This window comes from Bos grunniens, chromosome 12 (assembly GCF_055505025.1).
Source record: "Bos grunniens cultivar Pamir isolate PY7600 chromosome 12, Bosgru_T2T1.0, whole genome shotgun sequence".
In the NCBI taxonomy this organism is placed as follows: domain Eukaryota; kingdom Metazoa; phylum Chordata; class Mammalia; order Artiodactyla; family Bovidae; genus Bos; species Bos grunniens.
Window position 1 is genome coordinate 19,814,923 of NC_141176.1, and position 17,544 is coordinate 19,832,466.

Sequence of the window (17,544 nt, forward strand, 5' to 3'; positions counted from 1 at the left end):
CTGGCCTGCAGGCTCTTAAGTATCTCTACTGGCTTTTGAGGTATCAACTTTTCATTCTTACGATCTTCTAAGAAAAAAAAGTCATTTTGAAAGGTGAGGTAAAATAAATGTCTCGCTTAAGTCAATCTGAAAATGAATCTGAGTAAATGGAAATATTTACATAACTTAAATTAGCTTTCTTTTAATATTAGATAACAGACAACAAGAATTTCAAAAGAACAAAAATTATGCATTTTAACATAAGTTAATGATTTTTCCCCCCTCACCTCTCATATTTTGTTTTCATTAATATTTTTGCTTAGGTACATTTACTTTCTGACACTGCTCTAAATTCAATTCATATAGTTTTTACATAAAGCATTATTGTATTTAACAAAGATATTAAAAAGTTCTAAACATATCTCCTAAACTCTTAAATCATCCTGCAGTAGAAGTCACTGGTCAATTTCTACATTTCTAACTTTATCAATGAAATGAGCAATTTCATTGATAAAGTTAGAAGTAATTTATTGAGGCAGCAACTAAATAGAACGGTCAATTTGGAGCCAGAAGACTCAAGATGGAACTCTGGCTCTGTCCCTTATAAGTCAAGATCTTGGATAAAATATTTTAGTACACAAAGCCTCAGTTTCTTCTTTGTAAAACGGACCTATTAATGGCTACTTCATGAACCTGGTGTTAAGACTCTAAAATCTTAAACTTTAATGAGCACATCGAGAAGTGAACAAGTATTCAACAAAAACCTGCTGAATCCAAATTTACAGTAGGATTTGAAATACACTTCTGGCAGACTTAGGGATTTAGTGGCCTACAATTCAACATGAACCAACAGTACTGATGACAAACAGAAAGTGGAATCAGGATACATAATTTAAGTATCCTATTCATAAGACACATACTGTATTTTGTACCTCAAACCACACTGAGTATGCTGGGTTCAGTTCTATAGACAGTATTTTTAAAGAAATACTGCCCAAATGTGGCAGATCCAAAGTGAAATATTCAGGATACTAATGGTCTAGAATTCATATTGTGAGAACCAGTGTAAGGACGTGGGAATGTTTAGCTCAAAATACAAAAACTATTTTTAGAAGACAAATCAGGGCCCAAAATTAAGTTATATGCTAAACTGAAACCTGCTCCCTTACAAGACTTTTATTTTCTATTATCACAGAGTTATTACAGATATAAATACAATTTATAACACTAAGGAAGAAGTCTATTTATTATGGTTCTAATTCTAATATTCTGAGGGCTAAAGTAAGATGAATACAGACCAATTTAAAAACTGACTTATAAAAAAATTCACTGCATTTTACTAACCTGTCTTATTAAGGATTTGGAGGACAAACTGCCAATTTTAAGTTCTGACTATAGAGCACCAAATTCCAGAGGCATAAGAAACAACTTGTAGAACCAAATTAAGGAAAATAAAACTGAAAGCAATTTTAATAAATTTATCGGAAGTAACAGGAAGAGTACAACTGACAGTCTAGGCAAAAAGTCGTGTGATTGCAGACAACTGGATATACGATTATGTCAATCTGCATTCAACTTATTCCTATTTTTACAGAGAGGTAATTTTGTAGACTCAAATTTCAGACAAATAGGCAAGTGGTAAAACTGCAGAGAACAGTCTGGGATGTTACCTACTATATTTATGCTTAGAACTTGAAATCCCTATTATGCTAATATTTTAGCTATTATACTAATAGAGTTCATTAGATTTGTGTACTTATTTCTTACTTAAATCAAGGCTTGTGCTATTAAATTCGGCCTTGCCTTCATTTCCTAAGAAAACATCCAAAGTCAGTTCATAAATAGTATGTTTTCTATTATTCTTCTTTGAGTCATCCATCTTGAGCTGAGAAGTTGTTCAGGGTGGGAGAACAATGTATTTACTCCCTTTCTATAGTTTTGGCGTTAGAATTCAAATTTTAGCTATAATTCTAGCGAGATAAAAAACACAGCATTGCCTTAATCATTAAAGCTCAAATTTAACCCATTCTCTTAAACATATATATGTCAAATAAACAAAATTTGAGAACAGGAACACCTGGTATTTGGTTAAGCATTGTCTGCTTCTCAAAAAGTTATTTGAACAATGACTGGAAAATGGCTGTTACATATCATGAACTATCTCTGTTCACAAATTATAAAACAATATATATAGCTTTAAAAGTTTAGATTTGATGTTTACTAAATATCAGTTGATGATATTATTAAGTTTGCAAATCTTTCTTCACCACCAAATTCTGACAGTACCTAGCACCCTATAACATTTTCTGCTTCAGATTATAATATCCTTTACTAATCCAAGTGCCAAAAGAGCAATTTGTTTTTTTCCTCTTTTGGCACACATCTCCCAGAAATATTCACATTGCAAAATTATTCAAGATAATTAAAATTTCCTCATGAGTGGTATTTGTTGTTGTTTAGTTGCTAAGTTGTGTCCGACTCTTTTGTGACCCCATGGACTGTAGTCTGCCAGGCTACTCTGTCCATGGGATTTCTTCAGGCAAGATTACTGGAGTGGGTTGCCATTTCCTACTCCAGGAGATCTTCCTAATTTACGAAGTCAAGGTCAAAATTTTTTGTGGTAGATTAAAGAGACAGAAGCAATAATATTAACTGCTGACAATGAACCTAAAGATGCTATTTTATTTTGCACCAAATGATATATTATTTTAAATTCACAAAACAGAAATATATAAAAATCAAAAACATAGCTCAAGAAAGGAAAAAAGTAGGACGAAGTGTGACTATTTCTGAATATTTTATGTTAAGCAACAGAAGTTTAAGAGTTTAAAACTGAAAACCAAACTTGAAAAATATTTAATCTCTACTCAACTTGTAGAAATGAATCCAAAACACTATCATTTTTTACAGTATCAAACATATGAAACAATACTATTCCATAACTTCTGGAACATCTATGTTCCACAAGTAAATAGCTAAAAAAAATACCTTAAAGAAACAATGGCATTAAAATAAACATGAGAGAGAGAAGGAATACACACACCACCATGAAGAATCAATGACCACTGTCACTATGGGCCTATTTTTCTGGGTATAGTTTAATTGGAAACATCACTATTTTAGTATCTAAGACTAAAGGGAACTCCAGGCATATTACCTAAAGAAACAAGAGAAAGCATTCCAACTATGAAATATAGCAAATGACCTGTGTTTTAAAAGAGGCTGGAGAGTATCCAAGAAAAGCTGCTTGCTTAGAAATTAATAAAACAGATGAAATGAGCTTAAGAATGTGACATCATCAGTACTTACAAATCTACTGGAAATTAAATGCTATCTACTGCCTTTTGAAAAGTGTACTGCCCTCCAGTCTACAGTAAGAGTGCAATACCAATTGAAAAGATTTCTTTTCCTAAGAGTTAAGTTGAAGAAAAAGCTGAGCTGGCTTCCAAGGGACCAATTATGAAACCCAAGCCTGGATTATATAGGATTCTTTGGGGATTTGCAAAGGTTTCCATTCTAGTTTTCCAGAAACAAAAATATAAAAGGAAAAAATTAGAAAAAGAAGTGATCTATGGCATTTGGCTACTACTCTTCAAACTGACTTATTATTATATTTTCAATATTTAATTCATTCCCACCCTAAAACTACTTACTGAGTTCAATGCCTGATCTATGATAAAAAGTCACTCCTTGACACATACACGTTATTTACTGGGTCATTAATGCAATGGTATGAGGTAATGTAAGAGAAGCATCTGAAGCACTAGTTTTCATTTAAATAGGGCCATCCCTCAATATCAAGAAAAAAAAACAGGAGCACTTGAATTTTTTGTTTACAAATGTAAAATTAACTGAAGGAATACATGATAACTAACCTTTTTGGTAACTGATTTCAGTGTCTCAAATTCAAGGACATTATTGGGCATTTATCATAACCTTGTTTTCGACAGTTTTTCTAGGGATATGATATTAATTTTAGCTAATCTATTAGAATTATTCCCTTAGCATTTGTAAGTTTCCCAAAAGTAAAATGAATCAAGGTAAAAATGTTTCTTATTCTAAGAAGGAGGTGCACATGTGTATATATAAAAGGAAGGAAAAGGGATTGCCTTCCTGTTTTTCCCACCTCTTGAAGTTTAACAGCTAAATTTTAAGCACGTCACAAGAAGTCAGAAGTATAATCTAGTGAAATGTAAGATAAATGAAAATAACTCTCAGGTGGAGAGGACATTCCAATTTCTAAAACCACAAAATAACTGTTAGTAAACCTGAATAATGATGACAATAAGTAGACTACTACTTATTTGTAAGTTCCTTTGAAGGAAAAGGGTTTAAAATTATGATTCTCAGATATAGAGATGGGAGGGCCGAGCTGTAAAATCCTTTCCAAGACAGAAAACTTACCCAAGGCAATGGCATTATTTGTGCTCTAAAATGGAGAAAGTTAGTATCAAACTTCAACATGTTGGGGGCCAGAAAAAGTTAGAAAGTTATCATTCTAGGACAGTAGGAAAAAATTCAGAAATAAACCAAAGCATAATGCCAAACAGTAACTTTTTTATAGCAATGGTAGGAGGGCAGTCAGTTAATACTTACAAGGTAAGAACTGCAGGGCTAAGTAGGGGGCTTGTTATACTATGGTCTTCATTTTATTAATAACCTAGGAAAAAAAAACCAAGAAAGCCTCAAAAAACTTTGATCACATTATATAAGTTAGAAAATTTTCAGCAAGTTGACAATCATCGTTTTTTAGTCCTTATGTAGCACAGGACAAATACAGGTTAGAAATACCTAGCAGCATTTATATATTAGTATTTCATTTCAGAGTACTATCACTAATTTTTAAAATTCATTTCTCTATTACTATTACCCTCTTGAAGTTTAAAAGTTGAATCTGTAAATGTAACTAAAACTCATACTTTAATGTCTAACTTGGAATACACTGAGGCTTCTGGAGGACATCATATAATTGCAGATATTTTAAGATAAATTCAGTACCATACCTCCACACTTAACAATCTCTTTTTCTCACACACATACACATGAAAAGTACAAATCCATATATTACCCAATTCCAAGAATTCTACTGTAATACACTATAAATACTAAGCTTAAGTTGGAGCTTAAGATGCATGAAGAAATTTCTGAAAACAGTATGCTATGATCTATGGTCAAAACCAAAGAAAACAGAGTCATGAAATTGCTTGAATTAAAGAGTAAATGAAAGAGTAGTGATAAAAAAAGAGAAACTGTTTCCATGGTCGTCCTTTAGTTATAAGAGTAGGAAGATTAAATGCCAGCAGGCAAAGAAAGGAAACAGTAGAGCTCATCTTTAAAAATAAAAGAATTTTAAAATATCCTAGCAGCTTAAGTTGGTTAGAATGTTTGATTTCTGTGGGCCATGGTTATAAGTTGTAGTTTATACACCAACTAACTGTTAAACACTTACAAGACACAGAATACAATAAACCCAAATCCATGTTCTTAATGCAGAATTCCAATTGTACATCTTACTATAGAGAATCTTCACCAAACATGACTGTACATATTAAAAACTTATCTGAAAAATAAATACTTCAAATCCACAGAAAAGTCAGCAGAATAGTAAAATGAATCCCCATATCCCACCCTTGGCCTTCCAATGAAGCTGTATTGAATTCTAATATTTGGTCATGCTTACTTTGCTTTTATTTTTTTTAATAAAAGACTTTACATATAGCTGAGTCCCTTTTGTACCATACCTTGGATCCCATTCCCTCTCTAAGACATAATCATAATCCTGAATTTGGTATTTAATTCCTATGCATCCTTTTACACTATTACTACAAATTCAAGTATTAGAAGACATTCATCTGTGGTGATCCACATGGCTCTCATTTTAATAGCTGGATAACAAACATTTTTCATCACATGACTATGTCACAATTTGCCATTCTCTGTTGCTTAACATTTACATTGCTTTCAATTTTTTTCTATTAAAAGTAAAAATAAATAAGCCTTTACTACAAATGTCTGAGTTTATATAAAACATGTAGGAATGAAAGTGTTGAGCTAAAACCTATGTATATTTTCATCCTTTAGCAGGGTGTTGCCAAATGCTCCCACAAGCAGCATATGAAAGGTTCCCTTTCTGAATTTTCTCCAATACATATTTAGAAGTACATTTAAGATAAACAGCTACTACCTAAATGGAAATTTAAAAAATTCAAGTGATCAATTCCTTCTGTTTTCATCAAGTACAGGTTAAACAGAAGTATACTAAATATACCAACAAACAAACTTAAAATTTGGCCCAAGGTACTTGAACAAAAATAAAGTTTTCATGATATGAAAGAATAATCTAACAATGGAAGAAATACCAAGACTTGATTTAGAGCTACTGTGTAAGAAATGATAAGATTCATTAATTAGTTTTTGAGCTTAGAGGGAAAAAAAAAAAGCAGATAATGTAAATGGCTCATTGGTGTGAAGAATCCTCCCCTAAATAATTTTGGGCAGTGTTCTCACATGTGATACTTCTGAAAACAAAACAAAAAAAAACCCCCGACAAAACATCTCACTTAGCACTTGAAAAAAACACAGATCCCTAAGTCCAGCTCCACAGATTCTGGTTCAACACATCTGGAAAAATGCTTTATTCTAGGTTATTCTGGTATAGGTAGTTCACAGACACTTTACACAGTAATTAGCAGTAATAACAAGATGTTTCCAATATAAAGCATTATGTAACACACTTTTTTGGTTAAGGATAGGTAACAGTAATTAATGTTATCTGTTAAATTACATCAGCATACTAATGAAACACTGTAGTATTAGGGGGAAAAAAAAAACAAAAATCAACCAACCAAACAAAAAGACACCCCATGATTATCTTTTCAAAAGAATGAATGCTATGTAAATGTTGGACTTTAAGAACTGGGGCACTAGGCTTATATGCTAAAACCTTCATTTATAAGTTTTCCAAGAATGTTACAAGTGAAATCTGAACTTTAATAGAAATCCAATATTCACTTCCCTTTAGCTACAACCTACTGAATTTGGAAACAAAAGAGAAAAATACATACACAGCATTTAGATTATATACATTTGCAAATTCAAATAATTAAAAGTAAAAACAACTCTTCTATACTACTTGAAATTACAGTCTTATTTCCAAAAGATTGAGAATTATCTTAACTTCCCAAATACTAATTTCAGATATAAGACATTATTTTACTAATATAAAAAAGTAAAGATTTATGGGCTTCCACCTGTAGCCCACCTTGTCTGTATACACAATGCCCAAGCAACACAGTTTGTTGTTCTTTTTAGTTACAGTGAAATAAAAAAAAATTTGGCCTTGTTTAGACTGGGCTATAAAATATAGGCATTATGGGCTTAGAATATGGTCCCAAAGTGAAATAAACACTCCTATGACACCACAGTCAACTTTTCTTTCCTCAGTGTATTACCTAACTTGGGTCATCAACAACCATTAATAATTTATTCTAGCTTACCAGCTTAAAAGTGAAAAGCATGAAACATACCATAAATACTTTCAGAATCAAGACAGTTTTCCATTCAAACACATGTAAATAACTGAATAAAATAAAATAAAATAAAACCAGAGTAAATAGTAAAATACAATGTCTTGAGAACTATAAGCCTCTAACTGTTCTCTTTAAGTTGTTTTGGGAAGAAAATACCTTTTCGTCAAAGAATGTATTCATTTTACTATATATGGGTTTCACTGATAGTTGGGCCCTTCCCACATTGTCTGTAAAAGCTGGTGGGTGCAGGCTCCATTGGCCACCATTATTACATATTGATGCTATTCTGTACAACAGCTGACAAGCAGCAGCAATCTCCCAGTCCCTGCTCCAAACTGTGAAGAGCAAGAACAAGGGCTGTTGGTGATACTTATTCACTGTTGCTGCTACTGAAGCAGCAAGCTGAGAAAAGCACATGCAACTTAGCACACAGAAGGAAAAACTGGTTCAGCTCAACCTATCTAGCAGGTCTGCCTGTATCACTACATGATAATATTAGTAAGAAGCAATTTTTTCTTTAAAAAGTGGGATGGAGAGAGAATTAAAGACAAAATCGGTGTTTTGATTAGAAAGGGAACCTGTAATGTATCTACATACATCATTAATTTTTTTCCTTAATGACACTTCAGTTCCTAGTTTAGATTTAACTGCTTAATTATCAAAATTCTCAGAAGAGTGTGAACAAGGTTCAGGGTGAATTCATAAAGAATATCTACCCTACCCGTTATTCTAGAATATAAGAAAGTATCTAAACTTTAATCAAGAGATGAAATTATATTATGCCTATAAAGAGCTCCAGTCTCCCAGGTTCCACATATCTAATCAGCATCATATGTTTGACATCAGATACTATTAGCAAGTAAGATTTTACCCCAGAAGCTTTTACAAAAACTCCAATTATTAAAAAAACTTTCCACATGTAATTAACCTTTGAATGTGTAATACAAAGCTAAAAACTTAGTAAGTACATAATATCAATTGATGACTAACAGAAATATTTGTTCTGTCAAATTATCTTTAAACTTAAATGTGATTCTATTTACGGACTCATAATTTTAAATTTAAAAAAAAATTTTATTCTTTAACATCTTAAGTATTTCTGATTCTGAAAAATACTTAAGTCAGAAAAATTAGGACATTTGTAAATTTTTTAGATGCAAGAATTGGCTGGTAAGTTTAAATAGCTAGTCAAGAAGGCTAGGTGTGAGATTAAAATAAAAGTATAAGATAAAGTAATAGTTACAATTTGGATACTTTATTAAAAACCTCAATCTTAATTTTTATCAAAAGAGAAAAAGTAATTTTTCCACTTAGCAGCAGCTCAATAACAATATTAATAACAAAATTAATTTAAAAAAATTCTGAGGATCACAGGATAACAAAATTATTAAATATATTTGTTTAGTATGAAAGCTTTCAATAAAAAAGAATAACAGCAAATATTAACAATTTTAAAAAATTAAGACATTTAGAAACAGTAATAAATTAAAAAAACTATTACCCAATCAGTCTTAGTAACTACATTTGAATCAGGCTGCATTTTTCTCTTCCAAGTGACTCTAACCATGAAAATAGGAAAGTAAAACTAAGCCAAATCACATATGTTAATGAAATATAAAAAGTGGTTTGTGGTGCTGAGAACTGAAATTTTACTTCAAAATGCTATTAAAAAAAAGTTAAGTCCAGACATTAATTAAACAGTGCTTTTTGAAAATACTCATCAGAAAATACAATTCTGATACATTAGGTCTATATGAAGAAAACAAACAGATTAAGGATCTATTTACTAGTCAAAAAAGAAAACATACATGTACAAAAACTACTTCAAATAAACATTAAAAATTTTTTCATTAAGAAATTCTATCTACTCTTTAATGAATCCTTGGCAACATGGTAGACCTCAAAGAAAATGGTTACAGCTGACAAACTTTTTAAAATATAAGTTATCCTTATATGCCAGCATTATACATCAGTAACAAATAATGAATAATTTCAAGTCCCTTCATATGTAGATACGTTAAATTGCCTCTATTCTAGTTTATCCAAATATTCTTTTCCCCTAAGGATAACTCTTTCAATAAAACTAGAACACTGACAGTATAACTGTATTTTATGAAAAGCTAAGGATTTTCCTTAAAATAAACGTTATTTAATCCTGAAAATGCATTTAACCAAAAATATAAATATTTCACAAATAAGACAAATCACTGAAAAAATATAACAGGATAAATCCTTTTCATCTTATCTTGTTATAAAGAACTACATGTTAAGGTTTAGATAGATAACCAGGTTTGTAAATTTAAAACAGCCAAAATTCTTACAAAATGTCCTTTCAGGGGTAGTTAAAGGATAGCCAATCACATACAGCAGTAAAAGCCCTTATTAACCTGTCTCCTAAAGTAACACACACTACTAATTATGTTAAAGTTTCTTACTCTGAAGAACTGACCAAATAAAACGGTTAATATCTGCACAATTCTTTTAGATATTCTTAACTAAGCTAAAAATTTGGAAGTTTATAAGCTATACAGATGGGACAGTTTTCTAATTCTGAATACTTGTATCCAAACAGTAAGTTTTGACAATTTCAGAGATCACAAATCATAAATTCTCTAAATTAGGAATAACTGTGTGGATTTACATCTTTTTCACAATATAAACTCAAAAGCTGTCTCTCTTCCCCCCTTTAAGGCTGTGTATAAAGATATCTTGATTGAAGGTGATAAGCTGAACTTGGATTTTTTTTCCCTCTTAGATAATTATATTTTTTCACTCTTCCCCAGAAATTGTATTTTTTACTTTTCATTTTCATATTCTCTCACCTTGAATACACTGGTTAAGTTAAAGGAGAAAAAACTGTAGTCATTTTCATTCTATCCAAATTAAGCTGCTTTTTAAAAATTCACATTCTCAAAGTAAAGTTATAAAGACTTTCTGCATCTTGTATTTATCTCAAGCAACCACTTTACAGTACAATGACACCAATATCTGAACTTCACTTTTATATCAAACTGATTTCTATCAAATTTTAACATTTTACTTAAAGATAACTGTTAACAGATTCACATTCCTGGATTATCAAATGAAACAGAAATATCTGATTTTTTATTTTGATATGTATCTCAATGTTCAAACATTTTAAAACACACATCTGATAATATACTTAAAACATTTTTTAAAAAACACTTTTTAAAGATAAAAACAGTTCTAGGACCATATGATAAATACACTTCACTCTTAAGACTAAATTACACTTTTCTTACTTTGTAATTTCCTGTATCTTAAATACATAAAGCAAGCATTTTTTAGGTGAAAAAATTAAAAAAAAAATTAGTGTGTAATTTTTTTTTAGTAAACCTCACTTTATTTAGCAAATAGCATTTTAAAAAACATTATGGCTAATAATTTTTCATGTAATACTTTACTACTCAAAAATTAACCAAAGAATACACTGTAATACTGTTCAATGAGTTATCACTACACCAGACTACAATTCAGAAGACAGCCAAAATTTTATTAGGTAAGTATCTGAAAATTTCAGTTAAAACTATAAAATAAATCTTCTTTCAAAGCAAATAAACATGCTAGAAAAGTATAAATCATTTTATCTGTGATAAAGTATTTTGGAGGTAAAGACAACAAGTCACTGGAAGTTTTGGAATCCTACAGTTTATTTTTAAACCGTTTGCAACTTTTGATATGAACAATTTAAGTATTTTACTCAGAGTCCTATGAGTAAGAGGCTAGTTTCTGCTTAGGAAAGTGGGTTTTTCAGTTTCAACCAAATTGCCACTTTTGGTTAGGACAGTACTTGGAATACTTCAAATCTCTTAAAATATTCTCATTATCTGATTTTGCAGCTCCATCTACTACTATACCTGTCAAAGAGCAAAGCAAAGCACCAAATTCCATCTGATTTAAATCTACCATTTTATAACATGAAAAATCCACTATTTAAGTCTTTTACATATAACAATGTCATAATAACCTTAAGAAGAAAAAAGAAAAAATATATATACATTCATTTTTAGAATAAGTAAATTCACTTGGAGTTGGACTAAAGACCAAATGATAAGAACATTAATTATATATACATTAAAAAAACCTGAAGTTTTAATAAATCAAGAGAACTCAACTGTGGCCACTTCACTGGATGATTTCTATCTATTAATAAATCTTTATTGATTTTAGCTTAGCAAAAAGTTCTAGCTTTATAAACTGTCTAGCTCAATTATATTGGATATAAAATTGTATGCTTTTAAAATTCATTAGTGTACCTTAATCTCCTATTATGTTCCAATGCATTATATGTTCAATCAAAGAAGTTAGCTTGTTCTCCAGAACTGGCTCTCTCCTAAAGGTCAAAACCTGCAATAAAAATGTCATGTATTATAGCATGAAGACACTCAACAGATTTCCGCCTCCTGCAGTTTCACAGTTGATCCCTGAACACAGAGGTAAGATCTTCAAAACAACCCCAATTTTGCCTATGTTCAAAGAAACCCTAACTTGACAATAACGTTTTAAAAATAGAAATATCTTGATTAGAAACACCTGTGATATGCTTTATCATCCGAAGCCTCTTCAAACAAATCAGATTAATATGTTTCTGCTTTCATTTCTCTTTAGGGCATTCATTTTGAAAGCAGTGTAGATGAGTGTGTGTATTTATGTAGGTAGTTGTTAGGGGACTGGTCAAGATGACTCCATAAAGAAAATAGAAATATAGTTTGTCAATGCTTCTTAAACTCATAAAATCCACACAGTTTAAAAAGTTTTCAAGGGATAGAGACAAAATTTTAACTACTTTTCTTCCCAAATTATGTTTTAATGACAGAAATTACCACTATTTTTAACTTTAGTCTTTTGTCAAGCCTGACTGAATAATAACACTGCTGTTTCCAAATGTTTTAAGATGTTACAATCTAACAGAAGAAAATTTAGCATTTACTTTTAAGACATATTAAAATATTTGTAAGTAATAAGTGGATGAATGCTGAGCTACTGTTTTGTTTAATGTGTCCAAGTAGAGGTGGTGTAACTATATGTATGTAAGGGTGTTTTCATTTGTTTTACCTGAATCTTAATAACTTAGTGATGATCAACTGTATAAAAATATTAGTTAATTACTAAAGGCTTATAATACATATATGTGAACCACAACACTGAGTTTTCCACTTTTATTTAAAATAAAACAATCCTTTAATCCTCTGAAGCCAAATATCTGATTGTTTAATGACAAAAAACACACATATATAACTTGCAAACACTAATCCTGAAACCATGACATTTAAAAATACTAGAATAATTTCTACATAGTGTTCCTCAAAAGATACAGTTTTCTATATATGAGTATACAGAAAATGAAGCTATCTTAATTTTAAAAATCACAGAATAATAGAAGAAGCCAATATGTATTCCATGCCAAATGTTAAGATTTTAAATAGCAGGGAAAGAAAAAATACTAAATAATAAAGTACAAAGAGGTTCAGACAGAAGACAAATATTAAACCAAATGTTTATGATAAAAAAGATGTTAAAAAATCTTGAAATAGTAAAATTCAAATCTATTACAAAATACAGCTTTTTACACTTTGAACCTACAAGTCTTTCCAGTACAAAGACTCTTTAGTGAAATGGGACAGGATTAAACAAAAGTGTATTTAATGTCTCAGAATTTGATAAAAAATATTGACTAAAATTCACATATCTATTTAATATCAATTCTACTACTTTAAACTTATCCTTCTAAAAGAAAGATGCTTTAAAGTATCTTTAAAACAGGCAAAGAAAAAAAAAGGCAAGAGAAAATCATTTCCCTACCAGAAAGCAGTGTTCTTAGGAAGGTTCTAGAGTCATTTGTTCATGCAATTAATAAGAAAAATCCATAAACACATATTAGTAATGTGATACTCTACAACTGATTTACTTCTGTTAATATTAATAATGATTTTAAAGTTCTAGTACTGTCACTTGTAAAAAATGCAAAAGTGGCTTAATCTCATTTTGACACTTATTTGAAAGAAAAGTGGTAGTTTATTATTGATTTCCTTTGGTCTTAAGGGATTTGAGGCTACCAAATCTCAGAAAGTCATAGTCTGAATTTTAACAACATGCCAAAATTGTTGCCTGGCACATAGTGTTTCTAAGTTTGCTGAATTAAAACAAAGTAAAACTACATGTATAGTAATACTCTGACAATTCTTTCTAAGATGGTGTTTTCTAGTTATAATCAGACACATACTCTGTTTCTTCTAAAAAAGGGTTAAAGAGAAATCAGTGACGATTACTCAAGCTTCATTTAACAAAAGGAAAAAAAAAAGGACAGTCAATTTTAGGCCAGTATTTTAGAGTAGACAAATTTTTTATAGAATAAAATTTCAAAATCGTGTGTAAGTTTATACTGATATTTTTAACTGGAGAAAGCTTATGTATCATGTAGAAGAAATATCTAATATAGTCACTGGGCATTCTTTTTCTTTTTGTAAACCAAATCAACTGACTAGTATTTCTGATTGAAGTTATTTTGTGACATTCTGAACAGTTACTACATATTGCTTTACATAAAGATAAAAATATGTATGTCTCCACAAAACCAAAAACAAACAAAAACGCAGTACACAAAGCATGATGAAAGAAGGGCTCCAGAATATGAAAGCTATTTTGAAATTTTCATCCTTAGCTCTAGATGAACATTAAAAGTGATTATTAATTTGATTAGGAAAAAAGCTGTGTTACACACAAACACCTGAGGCTACATTTTGTAAATGTACAACTAAGACAACTTATCAGCATTAACACAAAGTCTAAAACTGGACTTTTATAAAACAGAATGAAGGGCAAACAAATGAAGATCAATGCTACCAGGAAGACCTTGCCTTCTCTAGTTCCCTCTGCCCCAAAACATTCAAACATAGCTTTAAAAAGAGCTGAATGACATATCAACACTTTTCCTCACCATTGTTTTCCTGTGGTAATGTAAGACTTTTCTAGTCCTTACAGTAAAAAATAAATTAGAACTGTCCATTTTTGCAGAGAAATATAGTTAATATACTTAATATACATCTGTTGAAACTACTATCTACATGCCCACAAGCCTAAAACCAAAATCTTCCTCTTACTAGCACCATGTAAATGGGAAAATATTGTGAATGCTGTGGATTTTATTTAGGTGCTAGTGTGTTCTCAAGCTTCAGTGTAGTATTTACAATAAAGGAATCTCTTCACTTCTTTTCAAGATGTATTAAATGTAACAATCCCGCACCTATCACCTCCTAAAACAAACAAAAAACCCCATAAACCAAAACAGTATGGTTAAATTTAACCAGCCTGGCGAAATTTATAAAGTCTTTCCCCACCCCACCCTCAAAACTCTACAAGTCACATAACAATTTGAATGAAAATTAAAGCTCAAAACCTAAAACAGCAAAACCTACTGACTCTGGTATTTTAGGTAAAATTACATTAAAAATAGAAATAGAGTTTCATACAATTTCATTAAAGCAAATTTTAGAGAGGATAATTAGCATCTCATGAAATTTTCAACAGATGATTCAAAATAAACAGCTCTGAAAAAAAGTAATGAACATAGGTTGTGTCGTTCTAATCCCTGTGTTGAAGGCAATATAAAATAGTATGATTTATAAATTCAGCTATTCCACTTATTAACATAAATTATATTTATAGATTTACAGAGATTTATAAAAAAAGTCCTAGGATCTTTTCATCTGAATATTTTCTAACAATGTATATTTGACCTAATGTGAGAATACAAACTCTTTAAGTTTCAAAATTTCAATTACTAGTCATAAAAAGTATAAATTTCTATTAAAAAATATTTCAAAACCCATCTATGGCTATCTTGTTTATCAGTGAGTTAACTGATTTTCTTTGTAAACCACACCCGCCTTTTATCAAGATACAATTAAACGGAATGACAAGCTTTGTAATAAATAGAAATACATTGACGGTTGTCTCAAGCAACATCAAACAAAAATCAACTGAAAATCAAATACAACACATCCACAGTGTTGTATGCTATACATTTCTTCATAATGAATTTATGAATGAAATCATACACACTGCACCTGTGCTACTTACCTGTTGTATTGCCTAAATTAAGCAACATATATTTCTTGTAAATAAGGTTTTAAGTCAATTGCAATGGCTAAATTAGCAAAACCTATATATTTAAAATTATCTGTGAAACGTTTAAAAAATGTATTCAATTTCTGTGGGAAATGTGGAAAAGCTCGTTCTTAACATTAAGAAAATTAAAGTTTCTTTTCATGGAAATAAAAGAAACAATTCTTCCGTAATCTGCATCTGACAAATACATGTAGCTTAAGATGAAAATTTTCTGTCAGAGGAACAAAAAAAACACCCAAACTCAGTTTTTAACCAATAGAGAACAGGGGCAAATATATAAAAGTCTTGTAATCTCAGCCAGCAGAATTACAATTTTGCGAAAATTGTCTTCTCTAGGTTTTACTTTTAATATACATTTAAAAATCACTCGAAAATCCTTTATGGACGAAAAAAATACTACACACCAGCTTTTGAATTCCTCGTCTTAACGTTTCATTACGTGGTTTTCTAAAAGTGTAATTTTTTGGAAAGTCAAGAATTATAATCTAGTGTTCAACATTCAAACCCCCCAGTCCCGCTTCCTTCCAGCCAATCAGGGGGTAACAAGTTCGGTGTTTTGGGAGCTCCGTTAGACACCATTTGAAAAACATCACATTGCGCTCTCCTATTCTCTTCGGGGAAAGATTCTAAGTGAGGGCGGGTCCCCCAATCTTCACAGAAATAAGAACTCAATCAATCGTTACATCAATTCCAGGGGCGGGGTGGGGGAGGTAAACTTTAGGCAGGCAGTCCTAAGAAGTGTGTGACTGAAAGCGTTATTCCTCTTTTTCGAACAATTGAATAGCTGCTGCAAAAATCAACTCCTGCATATTCGCAACCCAGAGTCGCGCGCCCCATACGCAATACATCACACCAGCAAAGGGTTAATCTAGGGTGCCTTCAGCGCAGAAAAGGATTTAAGATCCAGTACATTTTTAATGAGGAATTTTACAAAGGCCATTATCTACCTATAAAGTATTAAAGTTAAAGCCGTCACTGGCTCAAATCATTCAAGTGCAGTCGAGCAAAAATTGGTAGAAACTACGAGGAGGAAAAAATCACTAAAGGGAAAGGCAAATAACAGCCCTTTCCCCTCCGCCTCGAAGTCAAGAGCGCTCCCAAGAAAAGGTGGGGATTGCAAAATTACCGTTAAGTTCTCCGGGGAAAGACTTTTCGGGAGGAAAACATCAACAGTTTCAAAGATTGCCTTTTTCCCCTTGCGACATGTTTCAAAGGCTGGAGAAGGAAAAAGTCTTCTAAGAAACGTGCGGCTGGGAGAAGGAAATCGCAAGGTCGAAGCCCCATCTTTCATCTCACCCAAGAACACTCCCCCGCCCCCCCCCCGCCCCAAGAAAGGACGACACCGTGAGAGCAAACGACCAAAATCCCGAGCAAAAAGCGAAAGTCCAGCATCTTTCCTAGGAGCCCGCTAAAACCTCAAAAGCCTGCCCCCGCCCCATCTTGCCCAAATTGGAAAAGCCAGACCCGGGTCAGCGCTACCCCTGCCGGGACCCAGGGGCGCGGAGCCGGAGGGCGGCGTGGACAGACTCACATCGCGAGGGCATCTCCCGCTTTGGCGTCACAGACGACAATACACACGGCTGGGTCCCGCGGGGAGGACTGTCCGCGTGTCGGACCGGAGGCACCCGCTACGCCGGGTCCTCAATTTTCCCCCGACCTCAAGTTTCTTGTCACGGGAAGACGGCCGCCGCGGGCCGGGGAAACTGCGATAAAAGACGGCTCGGTTCGCCCACGGCGGGGGAGGGGGCGCCCGTCCCCCTCCGCCTGTCAAGGAGCCGCGGCCGGCCGAGCCCCAGCGCGCCGGGGCCCCGGCCCCGGCCGGGGGTCCCGCTGACAGATCCGCTGGGCGGCGGCCGCTGAGCCGCAGCGCGTCCGCGTCCCGCTCAAA

At 32.4% G+C, this 17,544-nt stretch overlaps 1 protein-coding gene and 1 long non-coding RNA gene across 12 annotated transcripts in view; one reads left to right on the forward strand and one right to left on the reverse strand.

The window, feature by feature from the left end:
• The window catches only part of KCNRG (potassium channel regulator), a 118,795-nt gene that overhangs the window by 59,934 nt on the left and 41,317 nt on the right, over positions 1 to 17,544 (forward strand). The window lies entirely within an intron of this gene.
• LOC147361477 (uncharacterized) overlaps positions 1 to 17,544 on the reverse strand; it is a 95,760-nt gene that overhangs the window by 31,027 nt on the left and 47,189 nt on the right. For all 5 annotated transcript variants that reach the window (XR_015137974.1, XR_015137972.1, XR_015137975.1 and 2 more), the window contains exons 2-3: positions 11,786 to 11,876; positions 4,576 to 4,639 (exon numbers count right to left, since the gene is read on the reverse strand). This is a non-coding gene — a long non-coding RNA (uncharacterized LOC147361477). The remainder of the gene's footprint in view (positions 1 to 4,575; positions 4,640 to 11,785; positions 11,877 to 17,544) is intronic.